This window comes from Enhydra lutris, unplaced genomic scaffold (genome assembly GCF_002288905.1).
Source record: "Enhydra lutris kenyoni isolate GAN:26980312 unplaced genomic scaffold, ASM228890v2 scaffoldscaffold21, whole genome shotgun sequence".
NCBI classification, from domain to species: domain Eukaryota; kingdom Metazoa; phylum Chordata; class Mammalia; order Carnivora; family Mustelidae; genus Enhydra; species Enhydra lutris.
Genome location: NW_019154105.1, coordinates 42,650,151 through 42,677,446, shown reverse-complemented (window position 1 = coordinate 42,677,446; position 27,296 = coordinate 42,650,151).

Here is a 27,296-nt window from a genome sequence, read left to right as displayed (position 1 = left end):
TCAAAGAAACAAAGCAGTTTGCACTAATGATAATAGTAATAATCTTTCATTTATTTGGTGTTTAAAGCAGCAGTTCAATCGAGCAAAACAAAATATTTTCAAAGATTCATTTCATGTTTTATTTGTGTTTGGTTATAAATATTTGAAAAAGAAATGGAAATTCAGTATGAAGTATGGTAATATAGTACAGAAATATCCATATATTTGATATAAAGATACATTCAGAAAGGGATCTTTTTTCTCCTTGGATCATCAAGTTATAAGAGAATAAATTCAAAATTACTTTTCACAGTAACCTTGCTTTCTCAATGCAATTAAAATTCCTAGCTATATTATATATAATGCTATATTTTCTTAAATTCCGTAAGACAGATAGAAAGTTTAATATATTGGCTAGGAAAGTATTTCAATTGCATAGCTATCCAAAAGAGCAATCCAATTTCATTCCCTAACAGCATTTGTTGGAAAACACAGAAATGATTTCTTAAAAACTTCCTGGGATGACTACAGGTACCCAAATTCCATTCTGAAAAGGCTATAGTACTTGTTCCTTGACATTTTCAAAGTTCATGTGATCCTGAGAAATGATTAAAGGTTATCTCTAGAGCATAATGCTGATGACAGTTTCCCTAGTTTGCCATAGTTCATAGGTAGCAAAGAATGTATTGTTTTAAGAATTTTTATTTTCTTTTTCACTCCATCCCTCAAGTCACAATATATGTCATTTGTTTTGTTCCCTAAGCTGATGTAGAGGTCTATGTATACCTGGATAGTATATCGCTAATAATGATAAAAGTACATAATCTGAGCCCTAAGGATCGTTCTGTTTTTATCATTTCCTTTGATTTTTTCTATCTGAACAGTATATTATTTCTTTATCACAAAGCAAGAAAAAGAGAAACTAAAATCATCTTGTAACCTGTTACTGACAGTTTTATTTCTCTAAGGGCTATTTAAGATACAACTAATATAATATCTTTTCTCTTAATATACTCTTAATATAATATCTCTACTCTGAAGAGATGTTTGTATTCTTTTTTTTTAGATGCTTGTATTCTTAACATGTATTTTTATTCTATTCTAAAATTATTTGATTTATTATAAGCTCATTTAAAAAATCAGATAATAAATATTGGTAAATCTTATTTACTATTTTAAGTTTAAAACTAAGTAATTATAACTATAAATGTAAATGAAAATATAATTTTTAAAATTTTCTTTTTCACCCAAGGGATAAAATAGTCTCTACTTTAGAGACTGCTAATCAAAAATCTTGTTAATATGCAAACATTAACTGATTATTGTTTGATCTATCCCAGGATTTCATTCCCACCTTGATTAATAATTAATATATGACAATTCTCTCTCTTCCTCTTTCATACTTTCATAAGTGCATATGTAAGAGAAAGTCTTGCTCTACAGCCCAAGGAGACATTGTGGCAATATTTCATTACATAGTAGATCCAGCAGGATGATTTTCCGAGCTTCCACACTCAGATACCTGCTGATATTTGTTTCCCATTTTTGTTCTCTTTTCTCTTACACTTCCCTTTGCCCTGTGAGGCATAGATTTCAATCATTATCATTTTACAGATGATATGATTGAGGCAGAATGAAATAAATTCTTGCCCAATTTTGCACAGACAGGAAGTGGCAGGACTACTATGATTGAGCACTTGTGATGGAGAATAGACATGTAAAGATGAGTAAATTGTGGTTTTTTCCATTAAAGAGCTTTCTTTTTTAAAGATTTATTTACTATTTGAAGAGAGAGAGCATGAGTGTGCACACAAGTGAGCAGGGGAAGGGTCAGAGGCAGAGGGAGACAAGCAGACTCTGAGCTGAGCATGGAGCCCTGCATAGGGCTTGATCTCAGGACCCTGAGATCATGACCTGAGCTGAAATCAAGAATCAGATGCTTAACCAAATGAGCCACCCAGGCACCCATTCCGTAAAGAGTTTTAAGTGTGCTTTGGGTTATTGGTATATACATTTGAGCTGGACAACAGTGAATAAACTTGAGTACAGGTTTGTAACAGTAATTAAGAGTTTTTTCATCCAATCTGAGAGTGAATCCCAGCTTTAACATGAAGTAGCTGGATGACCTTGGACAGGATACTTAGCTTTCCTTGTTTTAATTCATTTACCTATAAAGTGAGTTAATTATATCAATAATGCAAGTGTATCATGGCAATTAATTGAGTTCAAGAACATAAATTATCAAATATAGCTTCTCACATACAGTTAACATTCAATAAAAAATTACCATTATAAAGTGTTTTGGCAATAGTGCAACAGCGCATCATAAGAGAGACTATAAGATCATTCTTGAAGCCAACTAAGTGACATGTAAGAGATATAGCATATTCTATCTAGTTTATTATTTATTTAAATGTCACATATTATCTATTTTTAACTTATTTCATTTTATATTCATGCATTGGGTGAGCAGGTGCATTAGGTAATTTGTAAGGTTCTCTTAAACTACAATGTTACATAAAATAAATAGAAATTGATAGAAGACCAAGTATTTCAATCAACTTCACTACCTATGATCAGACCATTTTTATAATATTTCATAATAATGGAACACTTCACCTATTTTTTTTATAAACATAACTGGAGGTTTAAAAAAGCGTAAGTAGGGCTTCCTTTAAATAATACTTTCTATTACACTCTGAAAGTTTACTAAAGTTGGTCACAATTTATACCAGGATTATACCATCTCTTGTTGCTCCCAGAAAAAGAAAATTGTATGAGATTTTGAGTGAGATTTTGAAAGTGTTCAAAAGACTTATAATAGGAGGTAGAGGCAAAAACCAGAGGAAAGAGATTATAAATGAGATTGTAGAACAGTTTATACCCTCAAGTTTCTTTGATTTGAGACATAAATGAAGGCCACAGGTTACCTGAATGCCTATAATATGCTAACTATTGGTATAGACACCATGTCTTTTCAAATACATTTGCAAACTATTTTCAGCACAAAGCCATGGATGATGTTTTTGCAATAGCAAAATAAAAGAGATATTACTAAATCACAGAAACGAAAATATGATTTTTTACAAAAAGCAATTAAAGAAAAGGAGCCCTTCTCTTGCCCCTGTAGATAAATGGTTAATGCACTGAAGTGTGATATTTAATTACCTCTTTTTATTTTACCTTTCATTATTTTAACTTTCATAGCTATGCATGTTAGACTGGCCATAAAATTATATCGTCCATTTTAAGGTACAACTACAGTATTTTTCTGGCTGATTTCCTGCTGCACAGTATTTTGCCTGTGGTCACCACACCATGGGAAGGTTTTCCTCCAATTGGTTCCAAATTTATAGCCCTAAAACTTTACCAGTGTCATGTCATTAAACAGGGGAGTCTATGCTCCTGTAATCAATTAGAAATCTCAAAGTTCCATCCTCCTCCATTTGATCAATCTACTTGACAAGATGAAGATGTTAATCCTAATTGCCAATGTCTCATGATGTAAAGTATTCTGACCACTATACAAAATCCTACTATATCAAATCCTTTCAAAAAGAGAAACAACATCAGTTCGTAGGGAAATAAAAAAGAGGCTGCCTTGCAGAATTGTTAAGCTGTGTAACTTCAAACTGCATCCTTAGTGAGAAGCATGTATATGTATAAATAATATATCTATAATATATCTGCAAAATTCAGTGGAAAAAGCCCTTTATTTGACAAAGGGTTATTACTTAAGTTTTCTTAGTTTCGATGGCACAGAAAACTATACGTGAAACAAATAAGTACACAGTATAAATTACTGGAAATAGAGGGATATACCGGTCACCTTTTGATTTTTGAAAATACTTTTTAATTTAATATAATCTTTTTAAATTCAAGGATCCTTACTAATTATCAGTGACATTGTTCTGACATCTCCCTGTCTTTCCCTGTATATAGAAAGCCAGACAAATTAGCCAAATTCTAACATTTCAGTATTTTATTGCCTTATGCAAAGCTAAAAAAATATGAACATATTGTTTCTATTTAAATCATACCTATGCATGACAATGGTACTACATGTGACACATATATATTTATAACATCCACATATATATTATACACATACAGATATAATACTGATCTGTGTGTGTTTATGTATTTACACATTTATTTTAAATAAATGAATTTATCAAAGTACAAAATCCAGAAAAAATCTTGATATATTCTCAACTTCTATCTAAGTAGAATACAATCATCAATAATATAGATTTTGAAAATTCCTTCTTTTATATTAACATGACAATAAGTGAAACAGAAGGTATAATTGTATTTTTTCATACTTAATCTTTAGGTATAAAACAATGCCCAGGAAGTGATTACTAGTATTTTTTGGATGAAAATATAGACTAATAAATATTTATTCATTTACTTTATTCAGTAAAGGGTTACATAGAACCTACAATTTGATAAGCACTGAAAGGGTGTTAGTGATTAAGAGATAAAAAATCACTCTGCCCTCAATAAAATTTCAACCTAATGGAATAGAAACCTATTAACACCTAATAAAATGCCATGTCATTATAGCCAGATGTAGTGAATATTTTCCTACCAATCCTCTATTTGAAAACCTGTGTAAAGACCTCAACGGCTAACTGGAAATAACAAAATATTTCCTGGATTCTATACTATTTAAGAACAGTCAATTCATAATATTTCTCATTTCTATTAGCCAGGAATGCTTTATAAAATAAAATTCAGTAATCATGTTTCCCATTCCAAACTTTCATTTTTTTTTTAAAAGTGAAGTTCTTTTATTATTATTATCATTTTTCTTTGAGTACAACTGACGCACAATGTTAATTTCAGGTGCACAGCTCGTGATTTCACAGATTTATTTGTTATTCTATGCTCACCACTCTTAAAACTTTTGTCTTTTCTCCTCTTAAAAGTCTGCCTCTCTACTGACCCACTTCACTGTGCCTTAAAAACTCTCTTTTTGAAGAAGCAAATAAAAAAAAAGTAATAATTTCTTCACAGAATGCCCGTTTCATCTTCTTCCTTAAGTGCAATCTGACTGCTCTTGCAGCTGACCCACTATCCTTCACTTCTCTGAGTTTGGAGCTCACTACTCAGTTATGTTTCTTGGCAGCTGGAGAGTGGTTTAGCTATTCTCCTATTGCGTTCGTTTCATTGCAACTTTGACCAAAATCTGGCAAAAATCCTTTGTTTATGATGTTAATGCCACCTGTTGCTTAATAAAATTTCAAGATATTAACTGAATTTATACATTCCCCCATTTAACTGAAAAACTCCCCTTTAGTCACAGAAGGTAGGTTTTGGTTTAGGGAAAAAAAAAAAAGACAAAAACATCAACAACAACAAAAAAACACTAAACAGAGGAAAAAAACAGACTAAAATTCCTGCATTTACAGTTATAAAATATACTCTTCATATCCACAATGATAAAAAAATAACTTTCATATCTCTTTCAAAGTGCTGAGTTCCTAGAGAGGAAAGTGGGGGCAAATGTCTCAATATGCTAAGTCTTATATAATTTAGCATACAATTTTGCTGTAGAAGACAGATGGAGGCAGAGATACTTAAATGTTGACTCAGGTGATGAATGCCATGTCCACATATGTAGTTACAAGAAATTAAAAGGAAAAAAAAATAATTGGGGTTTCTACAATTTTCTGGGCTGTGGACATTAAAAACCTTTCCTATGGTATCCATTCCTTGAAAAGACGCACTTATGACTACTACAATCCACACTTCTATGGCAGTCAAGAATGTTTAACATGTAGTGAAAGAGAACTAATAGAAATAGCATAACACTGCTAGTTCATGTGGAACTCATTTTTTTGTGAACTTAGCATCCTATCATGAACAGGTGAAACCTCTGTCCAAGTGAGCAAACCTTTGGTGATAGATACTTTTAGAGTGGAGAGCTCACAAAATGTGTTTTCCTCCACCCACCTGGATAATTTCATTCTCTTCTCTCAGTTACTGCTACAAACTCAACTTATCATTATTCATTCATAATTCCACCCCAACCTCCATTTAATTTTCCTATAATTACTAGAACTATCTTCTTAAATATAGGTCTGATTAAATTAATTATCTATCAAAAGCTTTCAGAATTTAAGATAATCTCAGCATCTTCTTACAGAAAGATTCCTCATTTGATTTTTTACTTAATTCCCATGCTTACCACTGACTATACTATCATCTATTTCCCACATGCTAATATAGAGACATTGCATATTTAATTTCCTAGAATTTCCCCTTCTTGCCATTCTACCTCAGGATAATTGCACAAATGTTTCCATTTACCTGAATCTACCGTAGTCACACGTGACTGTAATAGTTGATGCCACTCAGAAAAGAGCTCAGATCCCCATCTTATGCCTTGATTTTTTATGATTGCCACCAGGGAACACCTCTACACCACCTGGTTCTGGTAGCTAGTGGGGTTTATGCCCTGGATCCCACAGGACTATAACGAACAGAGGAAGAGTTCTTAGATGACTACTAGCCCCAGAGCCTGGCAAGATGCAACAGAATTAAGAAGTCTTTCTGTGAATGAGATTTATTACATATTTGAAATGACTGTGACCTGAGTGGCAGGCTTATAATTAAACATGAAACTAGGGACAAACTATAATATTTCCAGAGACCTTGGGGGTGGGCACTGTCTTCATGCTCATCCTCTAGCTTGCTCCAGAGCATCACTGTCTCCTGGAGGGAGATTTACAAGCAGCCACTGTCCCGGTTTTTGTCTGGTGCCCCAGTTTTTTGCAGCTGCTACAACCCAGGGAACACCTCTTGTTTGCCTGGTTCTGATGATGGGGTAAGACTGTATTCTTGTGTCCAATGAGACTATAGCAATTAGAAGGATGGTTCTTGGCTGGCTACCCCCAGGACACTGCACACACAGTGGACTGTGGAATACTCCTCAGTCTTTCTGTGAAGGGGCTTCCTTTGCTTACTTTAGAGCTTCAACATGAGGGGCAGGCTTTAGGTTTGGCACACATTTAGTGGCTTACAGAGCTTCTCTCAAAAAACTTAGGCTGGAAATGCCATTTTGGTGCTATTCCTCTGTCTGGCTCCAGCTTGCCTCCATAATCCAGGAAAGAACGTATACACTTACCTGGAAGCCATATCTTTGCGACTGTTGCCCAGAAGTATACTTCCAGATCACCTGCCTTTAGTAGCCAACAGGGCTTACGCTTGCAGTCCCAGAAGACTATATGTAGGCATACCTCATTTTATTGCACATTCAAGATATTATTTTTTTGTTTTATTTTGTTTTACAAATTGAAGATTTGTGGCAACTTTTCATCAAAAAAGTCTAGGGGTATTATTTTTCTGACAGCATTGGCTCACTTTATGTCGTGTCACATTTGGGTAATTCTCACAATATTTCAAACTTTTTCATTGTTATTATATTTATTATGATGATATGAGATTGGTAATTTTTTATTTACTATTGTAATTGTTTTGGGGACCACAAACTATGCCCATATAAGATGGTGAACTTAACTGATAAATGTTGTGTATTTCTGACTATACCACAGACCAGTCATTCCCCCAACTCTCTCCCTCTCCTCAGCTATTCCTATTCCCTGACACAGAACAATATTGAAATTAGGTCAGTTAATAATCCTATAACAGGCTCTAAGTGTTCAAGTGAAAAGCAGAGTCAAGCATCTCTCACCTTAGATCAAAAGCTAGAAACAATTAAGCTTAGTGAAAAGGGCATGTTAAAAGCTGAGACAGGTCAAAAGGTAGGCATCTTGGGCCAAATAGTCAAGTTGTGAATGAAAGGTTAAAGTTTTTGAAGGAAATTAAAGTACTACTCCAGTAAACATATAAATGAAAAGTAAGTTAAACAGCCTTATTGTTGATATGAAGAAAGTTTTAGTGGTTTGGGACAGAAGATCAAACAAGCCAAAGCATTCCCAGGCCAAAGCCCAATCCAAAGCAAGGCCCTGGTTTTCGTCAATTCTGAGAAGGCTGAAGAGATGAAGAAGCCTCAGAAGAAAAGTCTGAAGCCAGCAGAGGTTGGCTTATAAGGTTTTAAGGAAAGAAGCCGTCTCTATAGCATAAAAGTACAAGGTGAAGCAACAGGTTTTCTAGAAGATCTAGCTAAGATAATTAATGTAGGTGACTACACTAAATAACATATTTTCAATGCAGATAAAACAGCCTTGTATTAGAAGAAGATGCCATCTAAGATTTTCAGAGCTATAGAAAAGAAGTTAATACTTGGCTCCAAAGCTTCAAAAAACAGACTGACTCTTTTGCTAGAGGCTAATGTAGTTGATGACTTTCAGTTGAAGTCAATGCTCATTTACCATTCCAAAAATCCCAGAGACCTTTAGAATGATGCTAAATCTACTCTGCCTGTGATGTTTAAATGGAACAACAAAGCCTGGATGACAGCACATCTGTTTACAACATAATTTCCTGAATATTTTAGCCAACCATTGGGAGTTACTGCTTGGGGTGGGGGGAGGGGGGAGATTCCTTTCAAAATATGACTGTTCAATGACAATGCACTGGGTCACCTAAGAGTTCTAATAGAGATGGACAACAGGATTAATAACAAGAATTTGGAAGAAGTTGATTCCAGGGGTACCTGGGTGCCTCAGTGAGTTAAGCTTCTGCCTTCAGCTCCAGTCATGGTCTCAGGGTCCTGGGATTGAGCCTGGCATTGGGCTCTCTGCTCAGCAGGGAGCCTGCTTCCCCCTCTCTCTCTTCCTGCCTCTCTGCCTACTTGTGTTCTCTCTCTGTGTGTCAAATAAATAAATTAAAAATCTAAAAACAAAAAAAAAAAAAAAGAAGAAGAAGAAGAAGTTGATTCCAACCCTCATGGATGACTTCAAGTTATTCAAGACTTTGGTAACTTCAGATTTGGTGGAAACAGCAAGAGAACTAGGGCCTGAAAATGAGACTGAATCGTTGTAATCTCATGATATAACTTGAATGGATGAGGGTTGCTTCTTATGGATGGACAAAGAAAGTGGCTTCTTGAGATGGAATCGACTCTTTATGAAGATGCTGTGCGGATTGTTGAAATATCAACAAAGCATTTTGAATACTACATAAACAGCTGATAAAGCAGTTGCAGGGTTTGAGAAAATTAAACCCAGTCTTGAAAGATGTTCTACAACCTTATGTACTACAGAAAAATCATTTACAAAAGGAAGAGTCAATCCATGATGCAAAGTTCATTATTTTCTTCATTTGAGAAATAGCCCTAACAACCCAAGCCTTTAGCAGCTACCACTCTAATTAGTTAGCAGACATCAATGAGGAAGCAAGATCTCCACCAGCAAAAGACTGAGTCACTGAAAGCTCAGATGACAGCAGTTTTTTACCCAAAAAAGTATTTTTAATTAAGATATCTACATTTTTAGATATAACATTATTTCACTTAGTAGACTACAGTATAGTATAAATATAACTTTTATATGCATTGGAAAATTAAAAAAAATTGACTCTCATTACTGTAATGTTCACTTTATTGTGGTGGTTTGAAACTAAACCTGCAACACCTCTGAGTAAATGCTTGTATGTGGAATGAGAATAAAAGGAAGAAAGGAAGGAAGAAAGTACAGAGGGAAGGAGGTAAGGAAGGAGGGTGACAAGGCAGGAAGGAAGGAAGGAAAGTAGGAAGGAAGGCAGGCAGGCAGGCAACCAAGCTCAAGCTTTATATACAGAGACCAGACTGGTGGTTGCCAGAGAAGGAGTTAGAGGAAGGGAGATGTAGAGAAAAAATGAATTGTTGTTGTCGTTGTTGTTAAGTTTAAATAAATTTTTAAAAAATGAAATAAAATAGAATAAAATAAAATAAAACCCAACAATAAGTGAATAGAAAAAAGAAAAGGGGAAGTAAGGTCACTCTTTGAACCAGGGATGCTAAACAAACAATTTCAAAGTAAAGAGATTATTTGGATTATCTGAATACACCTAAACCCAGAAGACAAGAGAGGAAGAGTGCGTAATAGAGCTGGCATCATAAGAACCCACTGACCTTTGCTGGGTTCAAGTTTCAAGAAAGAGGCCACAAACCTAGAAATTCTTTCTAAAGCTGAAAAAGACAAGAAAATGGATTCTCCCTTAGAGGTTTCAAAGATAAATGTAGCTGGTGAGACGCACTGTGGCTTCTGATCTGCAGAACTGTACGATAATAGGTATGTGCTGTTTCAAGCCTTTAGATTTGTGTTAACTTGGTACAGAACCAATATGAAATCTTTAAAATATTTTATTGTCTTCAGCAAAATGATCTAAAATTATTTGAAAAATCAACCACACAAGTGATTCAATTGTATTTTAATCTTCCAAATGCAATTTGATAGTGATTTATCAGCATATTATAAATTTAGAAAGAAATTAATATTTTAAAATTCAAAAAGAAGCTACATAAACAATACTTCAGAAAGGTCAATGGTAAAATGTGTGAGGAGAGAGATACTTTATTAATTAATGAATTTATTATTCATTCTTTACTGGACATGAATTTATTATATTTGATACTCAACCACAGACTACTAGAATTCTGATTTAGTTTATTATTACATCTAAGTTAAAGGATTTATGTGTAATACATGTACTAAATTTTGATATTATATAGCTGTCTAGCAACTTCTATTTTCCTGCTAAGATACGTGCGATTTTATTCTCTTTGATGTTGAAGAAAATCTATAGTGAGATCCAGTTTTCTTTAAAAATTTTTTTAGAGATATAACTTATTATTCATGGACTCTGGACTAGAAACAAATTCAAATAGATTCAGCATTCAGATCAATTGCAGCATATATATTTTTAGGTGATAACATTTTATTAAAAAGTTTTCTGAAAGAGCTTAGAAAAGAATAACACTTGAAGAATAATACCAATTCATATGAATTAATAAAAAGAAAACCTAAACTTGTTAGGATATTTTTGTGACATGTAAATGGTTTATTTTTATAATATACTTCTGAATTAATTCACTGTTCTTATGCTTGTTATTCAATCTTAATATATATCAATATTGTTGCTGATATTAGCATAAAGTTAACAAATTATGTATTAATTATGTATTAATCAGTGGCAGAAGTCGCCTGTTTGTTCCAACTTATAAAACACATTATTCTTCTGTTTTATTAAACACATACATTAACTTAATATTTATGAATATTTACTTAATAATAAATAATAAATTAATAATAAATGATAAATCATTGACAGAACTTCCTTTGAAAAAACTAAAATGATGGTCTAGTGATATCTAGCAGGGTCCAATTTTGATCTTGCAGCTTCAATAATATTTTCAGCATTCTTTATATTAAACAACCCATCAATTTCCCTTTTTAAAATCCTATTAGGAGAGAAAACATGTTTCTCTTATTTTTTGTTTGTTTCTTTGTTTATTACAGTTAAGCCTTTGCTACCAGTAAGTTGCAATCTTTAAACATTGACTGATCAGAATGAAAAAATACAGGAACAAGGACATGTACAGAGGCTTTGTGAAGACCCTTGAAGAAATTACAGTTGACCTTTGAACAATTTGGATATGAACTGCATGGGTCCTCTAATAGGTGGATTTTTTTGTTGTTGTTGTTACAAATACAGTACTGCTAATGTATTTTTTCTTACAATTTAATAATAATATTTTCTAGCTTATTTTATTATAAGAATACAGTATATAACACATATAGAAAATACGTGTTAATACACTATGTTATTGGTAAAGCTTCTGATCAGCAGTAGACTATTAGTAGTTAAGATTTGGTGGGAGTCAAAAACTGTATGTAAATTTTCGACTGTGTGGGGTATGGGCTCTCTTAACCCCCACATTGCTCAAAAATTAACTGGATTTACATCTGGAAATTTAAATAACTTTGAAGTTTTCATAAAATGAGGTATGTGTTAGTGCTAAAAGCATTGTATCTTGGCTCTTGACAACCACACAATAAAGAATTAGAGATCAATGCCCAAAGTGAAAGCAGAAGGCAGGTTTATTAAAGCAATAGCACACTATCTAAGGGAGAGCAGGTGGTATTCCATGAGGTGGAACTGGCCCTTACTTTGTTTTGGGATTGGATATTTCTTGGTCTTTTTGAAGTGGGAGGAGCTTTGACATGCAGTGGAGTGATCTCTAATGGAGGCTGCTTCCAATCATTTGGGGGACTCCTACCACAGGTTGGGAGGAGGAGTTGTTGTCATTTTTATTTTATTTTTTTCAGTGTTCCAAAATTCATTGTTTATGCATCACACCCAGTGCTCCATGCAATAAGTGCCCTCCATAACACCCATTAACAGACTTACCCAACTCTCTGCCCCCCCCCTCCAAAACCCTCAGTTTGTTTCTCAGAGTCCACAGTCTCTCATGGTTTGTCTCCCCCTCCAATTTCCCCCCACTCACTTCTCCTCTCGATCACCCAATGTCTTCCGTGTTATTCCTTATGCTCCACAATTAAGTGAAACCGTATAAAAATTGACAATCTCTGCTTGACTTATTTCACTCAGGATAATCTCCTCCAGTCACGTCCATGTTGATACAAAAGTTGGGTATTCATCCTTTCTGATGGAAGCATAATACTCCATTGTGAAAATGGACCATATCTTCTTTATCCCTTCATCTGTTGAAGGTCATCTTGGTTCTTTCCACAGTTTAGTGACTGTGGCCATTGCTGCTATGAACATTGGGGTACAGATGGCCCTTCTTTTCACTGCATCTATATCTTAGGGGTAAATACTCAGTAGTGCAATTGCAGGGTCATAGAGTAGATCTATTTTTAATTTCTTAAGGAGTCTACATTGTATCCCAAAGTGGCTGCACCAACTGAAATTCCCACCAACAGTGTAAGAGGGTTCCCCATTCTCCACATCCTCTCCAACACTTGTTGTTTACTGTCTTGTTAATTTTGGCCATTCTAACTGGTATAAGATGGCATCTCAATGTGCTTTTGATTTGAATCTCCCTGATGGCTAATGATGATGAACATTTTTTCGTGCATCTGTTCACCATTTGTATGTCTTCTTTGGAGAAGTGTCTGTTCATATCTTCTGCCCATTTTTTGACATGATTATCTGTTTTATGTGTGTTGAGTTTGAGGAGTTCTTTATAGATCTTGGATATCAGCCCTTTATCTGTAATGTCATTTGTGAAAATCTTCTCCCATTCTGTGGGTTGCCTCTTTGTTTTGTTGACTGTTTCCTTTCCTGTGCAGAAACTTTTGATCTTGATGAAGTCCCAAAAGTTCATTTTTGCTTTTGTTTCATTTGCCTTTGGAGACATGTCTTGAAAGAATTTGCTGTGGCCAATGTCCAAGAGGTTACTGCCTATGTTCTCCTCTAGGATTTTGATAGATTCCTGCTTCATGTTGAGGTCTTTTGTCCATTTCGAATTTATCTTTATGTATGGTGTAAGAGAATGGTTGAGTGTCATTCTTCCATACATAGCTGTCCAATTTTTCCAACACCATTGATTGAAGAGACTGTCTTTTTTCCACTGTATTATTTTCTCTGCTTTGTTGAAGATTTTTTGACCATAGAGTTGAGGGTCCATATCTGGGCTCTCTACTCTGTTCCACTGGTCTACATGTCTGTTTTTGTGCCAGTACCATGCTGTCTTGGGGAACACAGCTTTGTAGTAAAGCTTGAAATCAGGCAACATGATGTCCCTAGTTTTTCTTTTTCTTTTTCTTTTTTTAAGATTTTATTTATTTATTTGACAGACAGAAATCACAGGTAGGCAGAGAGGCAGGCAGAGAGAGAGGAGGAAGCAGGCTTCCTGCGGAGCAGAGAGCCTGATGCAGGGCTCGATCCCAGGACCCTGGGATCATGACCTGAGCCGAAGGCAGAGGCTTTAACCCACTGAGCCACCCAGGCGCCCCTGCTTTTTCTTTTTGAACATTTCCTTAGCTATTCAGGGTTTCTTCTGGTTCCATAAAAATTTTAGGATTGTTTGTTCCAGCTCTTTGAAAAATTCCAGTGGAATTTTGATCAGGATAGCATTGAAAGTATAGATGGCTCTAGGCAGTATAGACATTTTTAACAATGTTTATTCTTCCAATCCATGCACATGGAATGCTCTTCATTCTTTTTGTGTCTTCTTCAGTTTCTTTCATGAATGTTCTGTAGTTCCTCAAGTACAGATCATTTACCTCTTTGGTTAGGTTTATTCCAAGGTATCTTATGGTTCTTGGTGCTATAGGAAATGGAATCAATTCTCTAATTTCCCTTTCTATATTTTCATTGTGTATAAGAAAGTGTATAAGAAAGCAACTGATTTCTGTACATTAATTTTGTATCCTGCTGCATTACTGAATTGCTGTTATGACTTCTAGTAGTTGGGGGGTGGAGTCTTTTGGGTTTTCTATATAAAGTATCATGTCATCTGTGAAGAGAGAGAGCTTGACTTCTTTTTTGCCAATTCAAATACCTTTTGTTTCTTTGTGTTGTCTGTTTGCTGTTGCTAGGACTTTTAGTACTTCGTTGAATAACAGTGGTGCAAGTGGACATCCTTGTAGTGTTCCTGATCTCAAAGGGAAGGGTGTCAGCTTTTCCGCTTTGAGGATGATATTTGCTGTGGGTTTTTCATAGATAGATTTTATGAAGTTGAGGAATGTTCCCTTTATCCCAATACTTTGAAGTTTTTTAATCAGGAATGGATGCTGTATCTTGTCAAATGCTTTTTCTGCATCAATTGAGAGGATCATGTGGTTCTTTTCTCTTCTCTTACTGATTTGTTCTATCACATTGATTAATTTTGTGAATGTTGAAATACCCTTGCATCCCATGGATAAATCCCACCTGGTCATGGTGGATAATATTTTAAATGTACTGTTGGATCCTATTAGCTAGGATCTTGTTGAGAATCTTGGCGTCTGTATTCATCAGGGATATTGGTCTGAAATTCTCCTTTTTGGTGTTGTCTTTGCTGGTTTGGGGATCAGAGTAATGCTGGGTTCATAGAAAGAATCTGGAAGCTTTCCTTCTGTTTCTATTTTTGGAAACAGCTTCAGAAAAATAGGTGTTATTTCTTCTTTGAAAGTTTAGTAGAATTCTCCAGGGAATCCTTCAGGTCCTGGGCTCTTGTTTTTTGGGAGGTCTTTGATGACTACTAGATATTGGTCTATTCAGGTTATCAGTTTCTTCCTGATTCAGTTTTGGAAGTTTATAGGTTTCCAGGAATGCATCCATTTTGTCTAGGTTGCTTAGCTTATTGGCATATAACTGTTGATAATAATTTCTGATGATTGTTTCTATTTCCTTGCTATTAGTCATGATCTTTCCCTTTTCATTCATAATTTTATTAATTTGGGTATTCTCTCTTTCCTTTTGGATTAGTTTGGCCAGTAGTTTAGCAATCTTATTGATTCTTTCAAAATTCAGATTCTAGTTTCATTGATGTGTTCTACTGTATCTCTAGTTTCTATCTCATTGATCTCTGCTTTAATCTTAATTATTTCCCTTCTTGCATGTGGGTGTGGCTTAATTTGTTGTTGATTCTCCAGTTCTTTAAGGTGTAAAGAAAAGCTGGTTTATTCTGAACTTTTCAATTTTTTTGAGGGAGCCTTGTGGGAGGAGTTGTTTTTTACCTTAAAAGGTTTGTTCTGGAACCATCATGGCATCTCTCCTCCATGGGGGTGGCAATGCAAATGCATTATGATGGATCTAGGGGTTACTCTTGGGTAGAGGTAGAAGAGGAGAGAACATTTTCAGTACCTGTGTCTCCTGGTTTGTTAGGTCCAGGGTCTCAGAAGTCACAAAGTCGGGATGTTGTGCCCTCAGTCTTCTAATGTGTAACCCATTTTTCACCATCCTTGTCTCTAACTCATCTCTCACTGCCCATACATTCAGATATAAGAAAATATTGATTAACAAAATATTAATTGCCAAATAACAGTAGTTGGAGAATAAGAAAAATGCAAGCACCTGATTATATAATATTACTTAATAAAATATGTTTTTATAAGTGCTACTGGAAGTAAATTCCTCCAATACCTTAATCACACAGAATGATGGAATCCTAGATTATTTTTCTTGTATTTACTAAGAAAATGATCATGCCTCAAGTATATTAAAATGGAATAGGGGGGCGCCTGGGTGGCTCAGTGGGTTAAAACCTCTGCCTTTGGCTCAGGTCATGATCTCAGGGTCCTGGGATCAAGCCCCACATCAGGCTCTCTGCTCAGCGGGAGCCTGCTTCCCCCCACCCCCCCACCTGCCTCTCTGCCTACTTGTGATCTCTCTCTGTCAAATAAATAAATAAAATCTTTAAAAAAATGGAATAGGGAAAATTAAAAATTGTCTTAAGTTGATTTGCTTAGAGAGAGAGGAAGGGAAAGGCAGAGAGGTGGCTGCAGTGAATTGATGAGTTGCAGGATAGATTTTAAAGTTTTGTCTTTTGCTTTCTACATTTCCTTTCCCTTAGGTTCAAGAGAACAATCAGTAATATCTCAGATGCCTGCTGGTAACATAAGCAGAAAGAGTTAGAGGTCCCCAGAAAAGTAAAGATGAGATATAGTTTTCCTGACCTAAGAAAAATCATTTTTTGTCCCCAGCTATTTTCAATGATCTATACCCCACCTGTGTACTTGCCCAAGCACAATTCTTGCAAAACTTCCTGGGAGGTTCTTACAAAGAAGTGCAAAAACCTCACTAGTTAAGGATTTTGAGGGAACAAGGCAATGGGAAAACTAACAGTCACTACCAGACCAGGAAATAGCCTAACCTATTGAGACAATAAATCAGTGGTAAAACTCCTCGTGCTATTACAAAAGTAATCAAGGCCCTGCATTCCTTGTCCCAGAAAATGAGCCCAAAAGCCCATCTAGTTTATACCTGCTCTTGAAGCCTGCAGAGTCCCTTTCCCTTGTCCAACAGTTACCTCTGCTTCATTCTAACGTTGAAGTTTCTGACCTAGGTGGAACATAAGCTTCTTTCAGGTGAACATGCAATACATATATGGGTGTGCATGCATCCACAACCTTATGCCCAACTATACACGGGATAATAAAACTCTCCCTTCTGAATATTCACCTTAAATACTAAATAAAAATCTCACTCCTGTTCAAACAGTCAAGGCTTTGGAACTTATTCCCTGTGATCTCCTTGTATGTTGTAAACAAATATTCCTTTGTTTGACAACTCCACCTGTTTCTATCTGTGACTCACCAAAGACTGACCTCCGTTAGTTCAGTTACTGTAATGGCTTTCACTACTCTGATTCTACCTCTGCAAGTCTCCAAATTTAACTATTTTTTCTCCCAATTCCACATGTTCTTGGCTTTAAACTGCAACTCTGAAGAGATGATTTGCTTGTTTAAAAAAATAAAATCAAGAAAAGGGAGTAGTAGTCAAAATTGTTACTTGGAACTTCTGGATAAGGGGCTCTCTCCTGTTGTTTTTCTTTGACTTCCTGGACTAAAACGACTGAAATTTGGCAATACATCACTCTCCAATCCAGATTACTGACAGAGCAGTTTATACTCTTAGAAAAATATTAGTTTAAAAGATCACATAATTAAATACTTAAACATGTAGTGTAATATTGTGGTTTACAAGAAATATATTTTGGTCATCTGAATATTTGGTTTTCATCCATGGCTACTGGCTCACAGCTCCTAAGACTCTTGGAATTTCCTGTGATAAGGGTGAGAGAGGTATGTTTTGTTATGTTAATGAAGTGACCTTCAGACCTCACTCAAGGGCAAGGGCTATTTGCCTGAAGGACCAACCACTTGGTGAGAGCCTTTATAACTTTTTGCCCAACCTGCCTCCCCTTCCCCCCCAATTCAGGATTATCTGGAGAGGGAAGAGGAGCTGGAGTTTCGATCAGCAAATGACAATGATTTAGTCAATCATGACTATGTCATGAAGCCTCCACAGAAAACCCAAAAGGACTGGGTTCAGAGAGTTTCTAGTTTGGTAAATGTATGAAAAGGCAGGAAGAGTGGCAGTCTTGCATAAGGCAATAGAAGTTCTGTGCCCATTCTCCATACCTTGCCTGTGTACTTCTTTATCTAGCTATTGATTTAAATCCTCTATTATATCTTTTAATAAGCTGGCAAATATAAGTTAAGTATTTCTCTGGGTCTTGTGAGTCCCCGTGGCAAATTAAAAGAACATAAGAAGTAGGCCACTGGAACCTCCAACCTGTAGTTGCTCAGTCACAAGCACAGGTAATAACCTGGGGCCTACATTGAGACTGGCATCTGAGGTGGGGCTGGAGATAGTCTTGGAGGACTGATCCCTTAACTGATGAAAACTTACGCTATATTCAGTTAGATAGTGTTAGAATTTAGTTGAATTCTTGGAGACCCTGCTGATGTCTGAAAATTATTTGGCATTGTTGGTATGATGTCCTAAAACCCAAAAAGATATAGCTACCTCAAAATAAGACTAAGGTTGACAGCTTATATATAAAAAGTGAGTATATCAGGGATTTAAAATATACCCAATAAATAGTCTAAGGAAATAAGGAAAGACTTTGAAATAAAAACAAGAATAAGAACCTAGTGGTACTAATAGATCAAATATATGTAATCTAGTTGAATTAAGAACAAAATGGATAGGGGTGCCTGGGTGGCTCAGTGGGTTAAAGCCTCTGCCTTCAGCTCAGGTCATGATCTCAGGGTCCTGGGATCAAGCCCGCATCGGGGCTCTCTGCTCAGCAGGGAGCCTGCTTCCTCCTCTCTCTCTGCCTGCCTCTCTGCCTATTGTGATCTCTGTCTGTCAAATAAATAAATAAAAATCTTTAAAAAAAAAAAAAAGAACAAAATGGATAGAATACGTAATGGGGTAGATAGAGATAAGGAGTAACTTAAGGATATAGTCATCTGGATACCAGCAAAGCATTAAAATTATCAATATAAAAGAGGTGTAAGATATGTGATGTGTGTGGAACAAAGGCTAGAGAAAAAATTAGATTTCCTTACTACTCACAGCCTGTTGACAAGTCCTTGAAGTTCCTCTAGGGACTCAGCTGCTTCAATGTGGACACGTCCACTCAGGGCAAAAGGCATTCTTAGTCCACCCCCCAGGATACTGTAAAATCTACTTTAACATGTAAAAATTACTTTGGAAACTTCCTTTATCTCTACTCCCCACCCCTGTCCCCAAGATATATGTTGGCAATCATCTCCCAAGCATATGACCCACTAATACACATCGGAAGAGTATCTTCCCTGAGTTTTTACTAAATAGTAATAAATGACCTTTCCCTAACAATAGCTAGCCCCCTCAAGGTCCTGGAAACCTTGTTTATGAAATACCTTGGAGGCTTGTGCTATCCCTAACCCCCTCCCAAATTGAAAGTATATAATCAGCTACTCTTCATGACCCCTCTCTCTCTTTCTCTACTCTACTTCAAATAAATAAATAAATATTTTTTAAATAAAATAAAATAAACAACTTTTTTTTTAAAAAATGAAAGAAGAAAAAAGGAAAGAAATACTTGAATATTAATGTACATCTATTTCTCAAGCATAAAATAAATTGTCAAGACACTGGACTAAAACTCACATACAAGAAAAGAGAAAATATTCATAACTATAGTTGACTCTATGAATCCCAAACTAGGGCATATATACCAAAGGGAAAAAAAAAACCAAAAAACATAAGTGTTAGAAAAAAATAATTCATTTATAAAGAAACAAGAATCAGACTGACAGCAAATTTTTAAACAACATCAGATATAAAAAAGAATGAAGTAATAGCTTTATTATCTTAAAAGAAAATAATCACAAATGTAAACTTTAGATCCTTATGTCATTGAAATAGGAAGGCATAATAAAAAATATTTTCAGGAATACAGACCACAGATAATTTGCCTTAATTTGTGTAGGCAGCACTTAAATACTAATATTATTTTAACAATTAAAATGTACTCTATGACCTATAGGGTGGGGGGAAAGAGGATGACCAAGTCATCTTGAAAAAATTCAGTCTTATGAAAAAAGTAAAAAGAAAGAAAAAAAGACTTGAAGAAAAGAGAGATAAAACATATTCATAATAAAAAAGGAAATAACTAGAAAGCCTGGGTGGCTGAGTTGGTTAAAGTGTCTGCCTTCAGCTCAGGTCATGATCCCAGGGTCCTGGTACTGAGCCCTGAATTAGGCTCCCTACTCAGTGGAGAGTCGGCTTCTCCCTCCCATTAAAAAAAAAAAAAAAAAAAAAGTTCTTTTTTTCTTTTAAATTTTACTTATTTATTTGAGAGAGAGAGAAAAAAAAAACATGCACACAGCAGGGGGAATAACAGAGGGAGAGGGAGAAGCACCTGCTAAGCAGGGAACCCCTATGGGGTTCGATCCCAGGACCCTGGTATCATGACCTGAGCTAAAGGCATACACTTAACTGACGGAGCTACTCAGGTACCCCAATGAATACAATCTTTAAAAAATATATAAATATATATTATATTTATATAAATATATATTTATATATTATATATATTTTATATTAATTATATTATATAATATATAATATAATATTAATTATATTATATATTATATATAATATATATTATATATTGTATATTAATTATATTAAAGTAAATATATATAATATATAATATATAATATATATACAATAATATATATTATATTTTTATATATATAAAATAATGGTAATAATAAAGAAATAATATTTCAGATAATATGATTTTTTTACTGTAAGACTTGGTATAAAAACAGGATGACATACTTGTCTAATTATAGCAAAAAGACTTTGATAAGTTTAGATGCAGTAGTATGTAAAAAATTTAACAAATTTCTTTCATTAACTGATAATTTAATTAGATAAAATTAAGAGACATCAAAATTTAGAGAATCTAATAGTCCTGATCTATTAATAAATGTAGCCATCCTGACACCCAAAACAATAGTCTTCAGTATATAAGCATAAGTTGAACATTTTCACAAACAGGCCATTATTTAGGCCAGAAGTATATGCCAATAAATTCCTAGAGTTAAATATCAGGCTATATTTTCCAAGGATAAGGCAATAAAATTAGAAAACAATGACCAAAATATTAAGTCCATATAATTGGAAGTTAACTTCATACCTAAAAAGAAATAATACAGCTAATTCAAAAATTTTTAGAATTACAGTACTATGGTAATATCAACTGTCAAAATGAGTAAAGGACAGGAGAGGCTAGGGAGGGAGAGATACATAGGGAACTTTGTGAACAGGCTCTCAGAAATCCCAAAAATGTGGTGTGGGAAAACCAGAGTAAAGGGATAAACTGGACCACCCTACCCCAGGGAAGGCCACCCTGATCTAGGCATGTGGGATGGAGGACCACCGTGACCTAGGTGTATGGGGTGGGTCATGTGGGGTGGGTGTCTCAATGATAATCACCTGTAACCAAAAAAGAATAACCAGACCCTAAAAAGGAGGTAAACCATTGAAGGCATTATCGATAGAGATGTTAAAAGGATTAAAATTTCCTGGTTACCTTTTTATAAAAAATAAACCCTGAAGTCCCTCATTGTTAACTGTGTGGGGACCCCTCTCACTTGTGAGAGCTTTTTTTATATATTCACTTGATAAACTTTTATCACTTACTCACTCTCCATTGCCCACGAGATTCATTCTTTGACTCCAAGAGATGAGAACCTAGCTCTCCCACATCATTCCCTAGAGTTAAGTATCAGGCTATATTTCCCAATGATAAGGCAATAAAACTAGAATATAATGACCAAAATATTAAGTCCATGTAATTGGAAGTTAACTTTATACCTAAAAATAAATAATACAGCTAATTCAGAAATATTTAGAATTACTGTACTATGGTAATATCATTTGTGAAAATATGTGATAATAATTAAAGGTATTAAGGAAATCTAAAGGTTTAAATTTATTAATTCAAAAGAAAAACAAAACAATACAACAAAAACAATAACAACAAAACACCAAAGCATAAAAAAGAAGAAAAGAATATAAAGGCAAAACCTAAGAACGACAGCAGTAATAACAAAATATTGTAGAAACAAATTTTTGGAATAGATTAATAAAAAAGATTTGACCAATGAGTACTGGCCAGAAATACTCAGAGATGATGAAGATAAAATAAAATACTAAATGAAATGTATAAAACTAAATTATAGACCTAAGAGCCTGATTAAAAATGCTTCTAGAAAAAAAGCCTAATTGTAAGACAATAAAATTCATAGCAACCATAGAGAAAACTGTATTTGTGACATAGGGGATCAATTAGAGATGATAAAGTTTTTCCTTAAATATCAAAGATAACAATTAGACTCAGTGGCTCAGTCAGTTAAGCCTCTGCCTTCAGCTCAGGTCATGATCCCAGGGCCCAGAGACTGAGTTTGCATCAGGCTTCCTGCTTGATGGGGAACCTGTTTCTTCTTTTCCCTCTCCCTCTGCAGCTTCCCCTGCTTGTGCTTGCTCTTTCTCTCTCTCTCAATAAATAAAATTTTAAAAGTTAAAAAATAAAAAATAAGCATCAAAGATAAATCCATAAGGTAAAAATATTTATTAACTTGATTAATTAATTTATATTAAAATTAAATATTTCCTTGCAATTAAGTACAGTGTGGAGAAAAAGTTAATAGACAACTGACATAGGAATGAACAATACTTAAAATATCTAAAACTGACAAGGGATTATTAGATTCAGACTCCATGATGATCCCTATGTATGTGCATAGAAAACACCTTAAAATACTCTGTAGGAATGTGCTGCAGGAAATTAAAGAGATAGGGAGATAAAGGGGGAAGAAAAAAAACAGCTCAACTTGAAATGACTAGTTGGTTGCCAGTGTGCTTTATTTACATTTTCCACCACTTTTTTGGTCAATGAAATTCTTTTACATGTATCTATTGTTATCTTGTAGGACATGTTACACTAATATCATTATTAATGAAGTTGAGAATAAGAATATGATGCCTCATTTCATCATAATTGTTCAAAATGATCCCTGAAGCTGGTAAATGCAGGAAGCCAGAAACAGAAATAATTAGCACCGGTTCAAAAGCTTGTCCACCTGGAACCCGTAAGAAAATCCAACTAGATCCTGAAAATAATGAGTGATTTGAGGAAACTGGACAGGGATATAGATTTCCAGATGCTTTTTACTTATAATGGCAATAGCAACTTAGACAATGTAATGGAAAAAATCCATTAATTGGCAGTAGGAAAATTATTAAAAAAATATAAACCATAAGCCAATGAACTTGGGAAAAATTATGAAGAATCTACATAAACATAAAAAGAAACAATATGTATTTCCCAAGACACATTCACATTTTTAAAAATAAGTTAAAAGGTGAACAATATGCCATAATACATATATCAATGTTTTTCATAGAAGTTTAGTATAAAAAATAAACATTTCAAATAATTTATTTGGAAATTGAAATCACATATCTGAAAAACTTGGAAGAAGAAATGGATAACCATGACTAAACAAATGTAGCAGAAAAATGATTTACAATAATAGATAAAAGTTATCATTCAAAAATGCAGTGAATATTGGCCAAGGTTTAGAAAAATTGATAAAATATAAAATATAAAATGAATTCATAAATGAAAAATAGAATCCTATTAAATCTAATTTGGAAAGAACTACTAATTTTTTTTTTTTTTTTTTTTTTTTGCCTGAATCTGCTCTGTCTTTCATTAGGTGGGATACTGACCGAGCCCACTCAGCTCCTCTCTCATGCCCAGTAATGATGAAGTCAGGGACATTAATTACTTCTGGGATGAATTTTAAGCACTGTGGATAGGATGCAGAAGCCAGTGGATTAAACAGATTCTTTCTTGTTTCAGGAAAATAATTCTGAGATGTATTCTGTGCATTAGGATTGATGCTCAGTTGTCCACAATGATAATCCACTCAGTCTGAACTCTTATATGTGTTTCTTCTGAACCACTTAGCTCTTCTCATTCTCTCCTCTTCCACATGATCAAATCCCAAAATAATTATTCAGGTTGTGTATGCAAGTCCTGATTTTGAAGGGACACTCGTTTATAGAAAGAGATGAAAATAAAGATACAGGAAAAAAATGGTACACTTGGGTGACTCAATTGGATAAGCATCTGACTCTTGATTTCAGCTCAGGTTGTTATCTCAGGGTGAGGAGATCAAGCCCCTATACAGGCTCTGTGCTGGGCATGGAGGTTGCTTAATTAAGATTCTTTCTCTCTTCTTATCCCTTTCCTTCTACCCCTTACCTCCCACACTGTCTTTCTCTTAAATAATAAGCACTGCTAAACTATCTTAGATTCTGTACCTTCTCTCCAACCATGAACTTATCACTGTCTTTAACTCTTGAAAACTTCATTAGACAAATTAATGTGATGAAGGAAGCAATATGAGAAAGCCTATTAATCTGATGAGCATGGAACTGAACAAACCCTATTGATACTTTCCCTTTGACTTCTAGCCTATCAATACCTAAAGTGAGTCACATACACTCAAGATTATTATTTTTATTGTATACTTCATATATTCATTAATTTTTTACTCTTTTTCACTTTGTTGAAGTGTTAAAACTATGGTAATAAACAAACTTTTAATTAACTTTTCCTCCAATGATACAAATATAACTTGCACTTGAGCTTTAGCTAATTTTATGTTCTAAAATTGCCAAAACAAAATGATCAAGGTTTCTAGATTATTTACTATATTTTCTACTATATAATATTGTTTTGTCTCTCCTGTATAAGGAAAATGAATGCTTGGGGCTCCTGGGTGGCTCAGTGGTTTAAAGCCTCTGCCTTCGGCTCAGGTCATGATCCCAGAGTCCTGGGATAGAACCCCACATCAGGCTCTCTGCTCAGCAGGGAGCCTGCTTCCCTTCCTTTCTCTCTGCCTGACTTTCTGTCTACTTGTGATCTCTGTCTGTCAAATAAATAAATAAAATCTTAAAAAAAAAAAAAAGAAAATGAATGCTTGATAACTAAATGAATGCTTTACTGAACAAATTAAATATGGCAATAGCATTTTATTTTATCGTGCTTTACATATTAAACTATAATATTATATCACTGGTCTACAAATAAACTATTCTGAAATCATCATACTCACATAGTCATTTGGAAGGTTTTAGCAAAAGAATTTTTCCTCCTGATTGCAGTATATAAGCCACAGAAATATATAGAAGACTCCTAGGATAGAAAGTCAAATCCAATTATCCATGATGCCTTGAGTAGGGCCTGACCTATGTATGTCCTGGGATGCACTAGTGATAGGATTATATTTAATATATACAGTTTCATTTATTTCACAAAGGAGATATGAATTTGAGAATAAAATATTTGATGAATCTATAAAGTCTGTATCTATTTGTAACAAATGTGGTAGAATTAAGATGTTAATTTGAAAAAAATTTTCATTGAACACATACACATATTCAATTGTTTATATATATATAAACAGCATTATTTATTTATGTAAATAAATACATTGTCAGTAAAATCCATTTACTTATCAATCATAAGGGTAATTTTAAGTACTAAAAATAAGAAATATGTGAAAAGATAAGTGTAAAAAAGTGCAGTTTGTGGTAACTAATACAATATGATAGGCTCATAAAAAGATATATTACTTGAACTTAAAATCTTCTATAATTAAGTGATGACCACTTGAAATTTGTAATTAGTCTTGCTGCAGTTTTTCCTTGCACTTACTGCCCTTCCCCAGAAGTTCATTAAGAATTTCTGTGAATGTCCTTATGTTTAATCTCATTCATGGATTCCACTGCTGCTCACAAAACAAAGCCAAAAAGAGAGGTAACTCTATGTGGAACTCCATCCACAAGCAGTACATTCATAAATAATTAAAAAGTTCTCTACTTCACTTCACCATTCAGCTGATAATTTAAATGAGTAACTGAGGTCATTTTATCAGCACTTTTAATAGAATGCAACTCAGAAACTTCACAGTGTTATTTAAGAAGAAATGTTCCTGTGTTACGGTTTTTATTTTTTTTAAATCAACAAAATAATTTTCAAATATTAAAAGCAAATGTCTCCTTTTCCTCCAAGTTTCCTTGCTATGTCAAAGTTATAAACAAATACATTACAATCGTATTTTGAGTAGTAGATAAAAACAAATGTTTTGAAACTGTCTCTGGGTTGAGTGTCTGGGTTAACTTGTATAAATATCTGAACTCAATGTATTTAGACTTCATTGGACTATTTTTTTATTAGACTATTTAAAAATACATGCTTAAATAATGACTTTACATTATTTTATTCATTTTAATAAATAAATTTATTTTATTTAATTACTTTTAGATATTTATTAAATTAATATTAATGATTTAATATTTAATAATCTAAATTTGAAATATTTTAAATTCTTAAAAATATTTAATAAATTAAATTGATATATTTAATATAAATATTTAATAAATTATTTTAATCATTATAACTATGATATATGTTATGTATTATGTAATAATTACATTTTAATAAATAAATAAATTTATTTATTTACATTACTTTATTTTATTTTATTTTATTTTATTTATTTGACAGAGAGAGGGAGAACACAAGCAGAGGGAGCTGCAGGCAGATGGAGAGGGAGAAGTAGGCTCCCAGCTGAGCAGAAAGCTCAATGTGGTGTTCCATCCCAGGACCCTGGGATCACCACCTGAGCCGAAGGCAGATGCTTAACTGACTGAGCCATCCAAATGCCCAAGGCTCTGTATTCTTAGCTTCTAAATATTGATGCTACTTCATCTCTGGAGTTAGTAAATTGATGTTGAGAATTCATATCAAAGAATTGATAGTAGCTGCTAAACAGAAACATGTAATTTGGAAAAAAAAAAAAAAAAAGAACAGAAGGAGGAGAAAGACCAAAAGTAAAAAACACATTAATATAAAATTTAATTAGATAAATAAAGCTGATATTTCTAAAGGGGGCTAATAAAAGAGCTGCAAAGAGCTGATAGGATTAGGAAAATTGTCCACTCCTGGTCATTTCATAATTTTAAACTATTCCTCATTAATAAATACACTTAGTTCCAGAAACACAACCACATAAGGACATTTCCACCAAGTTTCCTCTAACAGCATTTACAAATTAGACATTCAAACAATGTAGTTCGTTACATGTTGCATCTGTATCTTAAAGTTTAAACACTTTCTGTGACACATTTTCTAACAATTAAAAAAAATATATATTGAAACCTTATCCCTAAATGGAAATGTTTCCTTTCTTTGTTTATTAGCTTAAATAAGTAAAATAACAACAACAACAACAAATAGCTAATATTATAGAGGTAGGAACAATTTTCCTTCTCATTCATTGCTATTTTCTAAAAATTCCTATTCTATTTTTTTCTCGAGTCTGTCA